At 40.1% G+C, this 10,944-nt stretch overlaps 1 protein-coding gene across 2 annotated transcripts in view; it reads left to right on the top strand.

Annotated features, from left to right (window-relative positions):
- The window catches only part of ppp1r16b (protein phosphatase 1, regulatory subunit 16B), a 76,900-nt gene that overhangs the window by 303 nt on the left and 65,653 nt on the right, over nt 1-10,944 (top strand). The window contains exon 1 of one of the 2 annotated variants that reach the window (XM_034869320.1): nt 61-403. The exons of the other annotated variant lie outside the window; for it this stretch is intronic. The gene's annotated coding sequence lies outside the window, so the exon portion shown is untranslated. Of the gene's footprint in view, nt 1-60; nt 404-10,944 lie in introns of those variants that run through there. 2 annotated transcript variants of the gene reach the window in all.

Raw genomic sequence — 10,944 nt, 5'->3', positions numbered from 1 at the left:
GGGGAAGAAGGGGGTTTTCTCAGTAGAGGAGGAAGCGGCAGGCATGAGGAGAGGCATGTCCGACTCCTGCTCTTCTTGGAGCAGTTTTAGCTAGCTCACTTTACCGCCTTTCGGTTGTCACTAAACGTCAACAACGTCTAATTAACACGGCGAGATCCATCGTTTCCGCTGCTGTGAATTCAGCTACGCGGCTTGAGATTAGCAGAGCTGGGGATGTTGCCATTACACCGCTGTAATGTCGCGTTACACACATGGCTTTCCTTACAACCGCTACCGATACTTTGGCCACTTGGACACAGTTTGAAGCCGCTGAAGGCTCCAGAGACTGACTTTTGTATCACTTATGAATCACTACAGAAGTGAGGAGAGCTCACCCAGACTGCAAATGTTAACGTAAACTAAGGTAACGCTGTCTAAACTTTTGAATGGAATTCAAAATGGAATTCTGAATTATTTAGTAGGCTATAAATATCAGAAAATGCGACTAACTGTCCAAAAATCAAATATTTCATTTAGGCTACATTTATATAAAAGAGAGAGTAAAGCAACACATTGTCACACACAGGGTTAAAACGGCATATGTTTGGCATTTTGGCACATGATGATGATGATGATGATGACGATGATGTTGTAACGGATTTTTGTAACAATGGTTGTTTTATTTTCTGTCAACCAATCGCATCAGCACCACAATGCAGACTAGACCTACACCACATTATACATCTATAGGCCTATGGTATCCTTTTGTACCATGAGGACACCAAAACTGAACCATCAGGCTCTGTCTATCGCTGTCACTGCTTCATGTTCACTCAGAAGACCGAAAACATCGTCACTTTGTTAGTGCCTGCTGTGTTGTGCATTTAAATGTTTGATGTGTGGAGACAACCTGACAGCATTCTCGTGTTGTTCTCTCAGCATCTGCACTGGCTCTCAGCTCATGTTAGAAATAGGCTGAGAGAGAGAGAGAGAGAGAGAGGCCTACAATCTGCCTTCATGCAGACTTGCTTACTCTACATACAACGTGTATGTATCAAGTAGCTGAAAAAGACCCGAAGGTCTGCATCGCAAACATGCATCCGGACTGTAATGTTTGATTACATAAACCTTATGTCGTATCCACAAGACCTCAGGGCTGTAATGTACTATACAATCCACAATAATATACTGTATAGTTTTCTTTCAGCTGTGACATGTGAGGCTCACAAGTGAATTTTCTGACACTGCAAATAAGACGGGTAAATCAGCAAGTCACTCTATCTTAAATCTCTCATGCTCTTTACACATAATGTGGTAAGATGACAGGAAAAACAATTGAAAAAGGGATGCAATAAAGGTTGGCTGGACTCAAACCACAGACATCGCTGTTCATGGTTGGCATCTAAACCTCTAAGCTGCCCTGGATTGATCAGCAGCAGTAAGAGCAGTGCTCATTGGAAGATGGCGCAGCAGGGCAAAGACGTAAACACTGTAGCAAAGGTTTACGTTACCATGTGTAGGTAGGTAGCAGGAATGCCCAGAAGAAGAAAAAAAAACTAGCAAAGATTGTTTTGGAAAGGAAGCAGTTGACTTCTTCAGAGAGGAAGAACATGAATAAGAAGACAACCCTGAAAGGTTTGGGTTAAAATTCTGCACACTAATTAATCTGCTACTGCATCAGCATCTTATGTAGCCAACAATAATCATCTGTTACTTTTTAAATAAAAGGTAACATCTTTTGCACGTTGTCATCCTGATCATTGATAGAATGATACAATCATCATCAACAATAAATATGGCTGTGATTTCTTGCCAATGTTGTTACAAAACCCATGCCCGCATTAGCAATGCACTCCTGCACATTACAGCCAACAGATCCTCTGGTATTTCAGGCAATAAATCATTAGGCTGTGTATAGTGTAATGGCAAAATTAGATTCCTCGGAGTGTCTGAGTGAGCCGTCTCTGATCTCTGAGGAGCCCCGCTGCTCTCCTTCAGTATGTCCTCTCCACTGATGAGCCGCCTCCATAATATATTCTCGGTAGTTTTGTACCCTAACTGATGTTTAATTATTCCAACACAGTGATGTGGCTGTTGCTCATGAAAAATTGAAACAGAAGCGGCCCAGGAGGCACAGCGAAAGACACCGGCTTCACTCACTCCTTAATACGAGTCGGCGTGGAGCTGGGCGCCGTGTGCGACTGACATCGAAGTCAACACAGACGCACAACCACCGTATAAGTTGTTTACTCTAATTTTTGTTTTAAAAAGTACAATCCCCCCCCCCTCGACACTCCTTGCAGGAAGTTTAATGTTCTATCGTGAATCTGTTCTTAACTTCCTGCTGCTTAAGACTTCTTATCTGAGCCGTGCCTGAAACCAGTGTGCTTGATTACTATCGAAAAGTGATTATACTAGATCAGCGTTCTGATTACAGCTATTAACCAGGCACTGTCTGCTAATCTACTGAGACAGGCAAATCTCAGGGCAGCTATCAAGGCTCCTTAGGGGCCCTTAGATTCCACCACCCTGTCTCTTGACCATTTTGTAATCAACTTTCTTGTAAATACATATGTCACCTGTTGAGTTGGGTCTCCCTGGATGTTGATTTGATGTTGAGGTTTGACCTGCAAAAAAACTTTTTATTTTATTTAGACATTTTAAGCATTCGGATGTTTTTCTAATGACAATCTTGTGATTTTAGTTTATTTTTTTTAAAGTTAAGTCTGCTTCTCTCCGCTGATGGTTAAAGTTCAATTAATTAGCGTTATGCAGAGGTCTGCTGTAACGAGCACTAACCTTGTCTTTATCTTTAAGTAGCTAAGGTGACGCTCTAACTCTAGGAATTCCAGGTGAACCTGTGAAATCTGTTGCTATATGGTGAAGACAGAGGCAGTCAAGCAGGTCCAAATCTCACAAAACCAGAGAGAGCAACAAGAAGGGGCTAAGCCAATCAATGTGCTTCAGGCAGCTCTACAATAAAACAAGATTTTACCCATTTTAAATATTAAAAATAGAAAATCAATATGTGGCAGTCAACGCTGATATTGTGGCAGGCCACCACAAATAAATCAAGGCATGGGAAACACTGTCCCTGGTTGTGAGTTGTAAAATGTGTAGCAGTGGTAAACACCATTTGTTTCTAGTGCGAGAAAAAGGGATACCAAATGAAAACCAGGGGGCATGCAAATTATACTAGTATTGTTCAGATTGTGTTTTTGGCTTTTCAAATACTTAAGTGATCAGGGGACTTAATGGTGGACCCCTTGCTGATGCATGCTGGGATATTGTGTGACCACTCACTGAGAGGATAAAGCCACAAGCATTGTTTTGTAGAGCAGAGCTTCCGCGTCATGTCATCCCAGTTAATCAGTGCTGTGTGTTTGTGTATGTCTATTTGTTTTTGTGGCTTTTTTCATTTGAAATTGGTCACTGTCCAGTTCCAACCATGGCATTTAAATCCACATTTGGTAATTTTAAAGCTTCTGCATAAAGTTTAACTGGATTTCTCTGGGTTTTGGGCTGTTGGTGGGGCGAAACAATACATTTACAGAAGTTATCTTGAGCTTCCGGAGTATTGTGATATGCATTTTACACAGTTTTCTTTCATTGTATAGGCAGGCTATACCAAATGATTAATCCGTAATGAAACTAATACGATTGTTGCCCTCATCAAATCTCAAAATCCACTCCATGTAAAACTACCCCCAACATCCCCCCCATTACTCATTTTAATCCCTCCCATCAGGCCGAAGAAGGACAGAGCGAGTTAATCAATATTGCTATGCCACTTTCTGCTGTGACCTGGCACAGAGGCTTGTACAGTCCTTGAAAAACTCATTACGTTATCTAAAAAAAATCCAATGTCAAATAGCCTAAAACAAGGCTGTTTTCTTAGTTTATTTAAAGTTGATATAGTATTTTGGAGCAACCAGACGTTCACTCCTATAAATCTTTGTTTCTGCATACTGACGCACAGTGCAGTTAAAGCAAAAGTAAAACCCATGCCTTTTACAGTATTTTCATCCTTACAGTGTCCTGTGTAACTCACATTGTTTTTAAATCCTTTTTTTTACCGAGTGGTGTATTTGTAGCTCATTGCATGTTTCTGTGCCAAAGCCAAACATGTAATGTGGACTGTGCGGATCTTTAGCAGACCCACCAATCAGAGTCAGTGAAGTGTTGTGGACAGGAAGTGAGCTCATAGACTTTGTGGCCTGCACTCTGTGTTCAGGAAGGCGTTTGACCCGGGGGGGCATTGTTAAGTTTTTTTCCTCTCACATTGTTGTGGAAAGCACACAAGCAAGCCTCTCTTGTCTAGTTTGGTTACATGGTTACCTGTACATGAAATTCTAGGATTATTGAGAGTGTCCTATTCAAATTGTCTTCATTATGTATAGAAAGCAACACATCATTTCTTAGCATAACTTTCCAACCGTTCTTCATACAGTCTATAGCCTCTAAAATATTCACTATCCATAAAGATTCATGCTTCATTCTGCTCTCTTGAAAATGCATCCTTAGATTAGAGGAACACAGCTGTTGAACTTCAAAGGCAAAATTCAGCCAGCATTGAAAGTGTTGTTGAAATTTTGTGTGTGTGTGTGTATGTTGTTTTTATGTGACTGTGTGCGCACTTGTGTGCTTTTTGAAGGCTGTTCTAATTAATTTTTGAGATGGGGCCTTTTAATGTCTGGTTTGCTCTGTCTGCGCTCTACAACCTAACATTGACTGCATACTCTGGTGCTTGGTTGTGCCTGGTAGTACCAAGGCTGCAGCTGAGGGGTGTGTGTGTGTTTATATGTGTGTCAATAATTTGAGGTTTGTTTGTGTCCTTGTTGTATGTAGTTTCTTCTCTTTAAGCTTTCTGTGTGCATGTGCAAAACAGACGCACACACACATTACATTATAATACATTATTATTATTACATTATCAAGAATAGACAGAGACAACTGAAGTTATTTCAATTCAATTCTTTTTTACATGTGAACACAAGGAGACAGTTTCCACACTACAGAATAGTACAGAAAATGCCTAACTGGAAGCTCTCTACAGTTGCTTAGTTATATAAAGTGGATGTTACTACATAGTCATAACAAAGTCGATGTTGTCAGTATATCTCATTGGGTCTGGGACTCTCCTCCGCCTGCTCTGCCCCCAGAAACACCCTGTGCCTTTCACAAGGACAGACGGTGGCTCCATGGTTGTCTTGTTGAGAGTGATCACTATAATGTGGTATTCTTATGCAAACAGTTTTAATAATAATCAGAGAAAAAGTACGTATCAGAATTAGGGCTGGGCAATTTATGGATATTATATTGATATCGTGATATATTGTAATATGGTAAGCGTTGTCTTTTTCTGGTTTTAAAGTCTCCATTACAGTAAGGTGATGTCATTTTCTGACTTACCAGACTGTTATGTCATTTGCCTTTACCCACTTAGTCATTATTACCATATTACTGATGATTATTCATCAAAAATCTCATTGTATAAATATTTTATGAAAGAAGCAATAGTCACTACAATATTGTTGTGGTATCAATATCGAGGTAATTGGTCAAAAATATTGTGTTATTTGATTTTTTTCCATATCGCCCACCCCTAATCATAATTTTTCTAACACACACACACACACACACTCCTGCTCACACACACCATGCTGTCTTAACCACTGATGTTTTTCCCATTAGGGTTTTATAAACTTGAGAGAACTGGCGCTCTTTCAGATTTCTTAAGCGCAGGATTCCTTCAAAGTGCGAACAGTTGTATCTGTTTAAAAAGTGATGAGTGAACACAAGTTTGTCTCAAAGCTTACTTTTAGGAATCCTCGGAAAAAGATGAATGTTTTTTAGTGTATTAGTGTCTAGACATGATGCTGGTGTTTGAACTGTCTGAACTGTTGCTGCAAGTAGCTGAGATCTGGAACAGAGACCGGCTCGGATACAATGACGTGGTCGGTGTTCTCCTGCTGTGGGTCAGCGTCCCTGCTAGCTTTCGGTCCAGCTATCTAATTACTGTACCTGGACTGAGGAAGTTGTCTTTCTGTCCGGTTTGTTTGTAAACAGGAAAAAGTATGTTGAAATCCTTCAGAGAAATGTAGAAGTATTTTTTAGTAGTAGTTCTGATGAAAGGGTTTCTTAAAATTGTGAAACATATTTACAATTTTATCAAGAACTACTGCCATAACTTGCATGAAATACATCTGGCAGATTTATCCCCTCAAAATAAGGGACTGTGTATTGATGCAGCATTAAATTGACCACCTAATAGAATATAAAATCATCAACAAACAATTTGTTTTACCAGTATGTTGTTTTAATAATTTGCTTTAAATACACACAAAACACACCAAAAACAAACAAAAAAGTTGAAAGTGTCTTCAAATGATGCTGTCTTTACTTGGGCTTTGGGAAGAAATTCTGGGATTTGAATATAAATTGAATCCTAAATTTAAATTGTTTGGATTAAGTTGTTAATCCTAAATGATTTCTAAAATAACTATTCAAATGTTTTTTTGTTTTTTGTTTACAAATGTATTGGTTAACGTTAGCTTCTCAACTTGGCCTAAACGCATGTGAAAACCAAATGCTTTAGTTAGGTCATGTCTGATGAACAAAGTTAGCGGGAGTGAGCAACACAAGGCATAGTGAGGTCTTAAGGCACGGAGCGACGGTACAAACACAGCAGTAGTAAGGGAGTGACAGGCTGCGGCTGGGACTCAAAAGAAGGAGGAGGAACATTGTTTGAAACATGAAATAAAAAATGCTTATGGTATCATTAATGAACTTATTCTTGCTTCCTGCCTGTGTCACGAGTTATGGGAACCTTATGGAGAAAGTTAATGTTAATGTTAGCTGCCCTTTAAAGTGCGTTTCGTTAGTATTTTCATCACCATGACAATCTGCAAGGAACAGTTTGCTAAACCTACCCAATCAAACCAACGGAGGCAACTGGTACTAGCCAATCAGAGGCGAGTAGGGCGAGTCTTACCATGGACCATTTCTAGGAAACGCAGATATGGGCCCCTTTAAGGCTAATGTTGGTAATCCCTCTGGTGGACAGGAGGTATAACAACGACCACATCTTGATAGTGGCATTGTCAATGCATAAGACCGAGTAGTATAGTAAATAATGATAGGCTGAATTGGATCATTAAATATTCTGATATAATTTGAATTTTAGACGTAATAACGAATGAAATGTAATTGGCATTAGAGAGGAAGATTGACAGCTCTAGGCGTCACACCTGAATATGATGATCTGATTGTCCTACCTCTCTCTAATCCTGCTAGTCTACCTTTCCACTTATTTACTGTTGTGTCAATCTGTGTTACCGTTGAAATATTCTTGGAAAATTGACAATAGTGTGTGGGTTAATGGAGCAATGTGAGAATGACTGAAGAGAGCGCGGAACTAAAAAGAGAAAAAAAAATACTTTCACTACCCTATTTGGAAGACAATATTGTGTGGCATTGAGATGAGCCTGTATGTTATTCGGTGCCAACAGTGCTATACCTAAACATGTTATAACAATATATGCACAGGATTTTTCCACTGGGAGTACGGTGACCATACTACAATTTACTGGAAATGATCTCTGACCATGTTCAGGTGTAAAGTTTCTTAGTCTTAGTTTCTTAGTAGATTGTAAAAAAAAAGTGTTCATATATTAAGCTCAACTGTCCCAGATTCAAAATAACTAGCAGTGTGAAAGTTATAACTGCATTAGATAAGAATTTCATGAACCTGAAAAAGGTTTTTGATTCAATATAAGTTATATACTGAATGTATTTTTTGAGTTATTGCCACTTTTTTCTTTGACCTTCTTTTTTATAATAACGCTGGCAGGAAGAACAGATTGTGGAGATGAAGTGTACTCTCATATGTTTTGTCTGCCTTGGCTTTTGAGATGAACAAATACAGACACATCTTTGTACTGTAGTGTAGTAAAATGATGAATCAGCATATATGCTAGCACATACTCCATACGCTGTTACTGTGACAGTGCAGGCTCACTGCGCATCCATCTTGGTTTAGTGGTGGATTAGAACTGACACTTGCTGCAGGCTGGCTGAGTCTAAGCCTTGTTTACTCTGGCGAGGTCTTAGCCGTGGATTCAAACCATCAGTAGGTAGTGAAATTACTCAACAGTGGGACAGATCTCCAGACAGAATGAGGGAGAAGACTGAAGTGGGGAAAGGAGTAGGAAGAACAATTCAGAAAAAAAATATAAAAACAGAGGAATTTGCGTGACATGGAGTGAACCGAATGACTTTTGCAGGGGGGTAGCTAGAACCTGGAGGCCAGGGCGTGCTGTGGTCAAACCCTTTTATAAATAAACAGACATTTTGGTCTAAAATAAACATGACTTGCTCATGTCAGTGTGAAGCAGATGGACGAATAACCCCCCCCAGGACTGGGACAGGACAGCAGGCCCTAAACGTGGGCTGCTGCTGTAGTGCAGACAGGCACTGGGGGTGAGGCCCTTTGTGAAACCACCCATGCAAGGAAATTACAGTAAACAACCAGTTGAGATATTTTTCCAGTCAAAAAATTGACTTGCAGAAAGATCAGGGATCAGTGTTGGGTCTTGTCGGATTGGGAACCCTGACTGGAGGGTCTGGATCTCTTTTTGAAAGCCTAGCCTTCCCGCTGCCACTTCAGACATGGACATTGTTCTGTTTATGTAACAGAAAGCAATAGGCTCATGGTGGGCAGGTGAAAAAAAACATCTCAAGGAATGAAAGGAGCCATCATACTATAACAAACATAGTAAGCAAATGGAGACTACAGACTTGCATAACAAAAAAGGAGAATTAGAGGAATACAATATGTTTTGGACATGGCAGGCCATGAATCTTTACTGCAAAGTGCCTGCTGTTGAGCTGCTGGTAAATTATGTCCCTTCAAAGTTAGTCTAATGGACTGTAAGACAGGAATACAGATGACCAAGTCTAGATGAGAAGACTTAAGCTGCTAACACACAGTAAACCTGCAACATTTCTTGCTAAATTATCTACAAATGGTTTCTCAATTATATAGTTCAGTTCACACGAACGTCTTCTGCTGTATATGGAAAACGTCTGTCATGTCTAAAGGTCTGTGTTGCATAGATTATGCAATGTGCGTACAAGAGATGGTATGTGGCTGGTGAGATAAGGTAAGGAAGTTGCCAATGTAAAAATTCCTCGCATTTTTTATGTGGATGTCCAATCAGTTCTGTTGGTATATGTAGTCTACTTAAGAAATAAATGACAATGATGATGAATGTTATTGATTGTGAAAGCCAGTTCTCGGGCTCTTGGAGCTCTCTTAGCTCAACACGAAAAAACTCCCAAAATGTCAAGAAAGTTAAACATACATCTTCTTAATTTTTGTCTCACGGACGAAGACTAGATTAAGGTACTTGTTAAGTCATACTCTCTCTGATGGAAACGTAGCTTGTTTGCAATACAAGAGAAAAGAACAGGGAAGTGTGACATTGCGCCCCAGCTACCAGCGCTGAAGTTGCTTGTAGTTCTTGACTGGAGGACGGAAGAACTACAAGCTACTAGTAGACACGAGAGGAGAGGAGATTTTGCAGCTGTGGTTGGATGAGACCCAGAGACACTGAGAACATTAGAAAGATCATCAGGCATTTTTTCACACCATATCACTCATTTAGATTAGAGTTTCGGTAGAAAACCGCTGACATTTATACTTTAAAGATGCCCTGTGAAGTGTTTGACCACTAATAGCGCCATGAAGCATTGTTTTATGACCAAAGAAGTGCAGCAATGCACCTGCAAAGAAGATGAAAAAGAAGACCACAAGCAAGCAAACAGGGATGTGACCAATGTATGGATTTGCAGAAATCTGCAAGTATTTTGATAATTGATTAATTGTTAAACACCAACCGTTATCTGGTTCCAGCTTCTCAAATGTGTATACTTCCTGTTTTCCTTAGTCTTCTAGGCAGTGTTCCTATCCTGTGGCATATTTTCAGTTGGGATTGAACTTTATTTTTTGAGGAACTATAGGCCACTTAACATCTACAGCAGGTCTACAAAATGAATTTTACAAGAAATTCGTCACCGGGAAATCAAAACCTAAATGACTACATCTAAGACTATTTCCAATTTATATTACACTGACTCACTTACTGTTGGAATGTTTCCAGATGTTTTATATCAGGACGATGAGCTGACAGAACTGACAAGTTGAACGTTGCCCAATTAGAATGGACCCATCACAGTGACGTTTTTGGTGGAGCTCTTTGTTAAATAGTCGACTCAGAAGAAAAAACGTTTTACTATTATACAATTTTTTGTCCAATTTAGGCCTTTATTTAACAGGACAACGGAAGAAGTGAAAAGGGAGAGAGCGAGGGAATGACATGCAGCAAAGGGCCACAGGTCGAACCCACGTCCGCTGCGTCGTAGAGTAAACCTCTATATTTGGGCGCCCGCTCTACCAACTAAGCTATCCGGGCGGCCGAAAGCAAATGTTTTGGCTATAAACTACATCAACACAACAGCATGTGGAGTTAAACTGGACGGGCCCAATAACTTCTGAATAGTTCTTTTGTGAAATTGCAATGTGAGCAGGAGCAAACGGGGGGTGCATTATGTCGGCAGGATAATTTAAAAGGGAAGTGCAACTACATTGTGCGTCTGCTCTATTTCTGACACTGTGGCGGCAGAAATTAGTCCATGGCGGGCCGCTACTACAAAATCAACATAGAGGAAACACTGCTATGATATAGAGCAGGGGTCTTCAACAGCGGGTCCGCGACCCCTAGGGGGTCCGCGGAGGTACTGCATGGGGGCCGCGAAAGTTTTGGTTGATTAGACTTTTTTTTTATATCCCCCCCCCCCTGCAATTTTTTCCACTAATTGAAATGTCTTTAAATACACATTAAAATGAATTCAACACACTGTAGTAAACAGATAAATGGAGGCAGAAGATGTCTTTCAGTCATC

This window comes from Etheostoma cragini, chromosome 4, assembly GCF_013103735.1.
Source record: "Etheostoma cragini isolate CJK2018 chromosome 4, CSU_Ecrag_1.0, whole genome shotgun sequence".
NCBI lineage: Eukaryota > Metazoa > Chordata > Actinopteri > Perciformes > Percidae > Etheostoma > Etheostoma cragini.
Note: the sequence above shows the minus strand (reverse complement) of the source record. Positions and strands in the feature narration are given on the sequence as shown.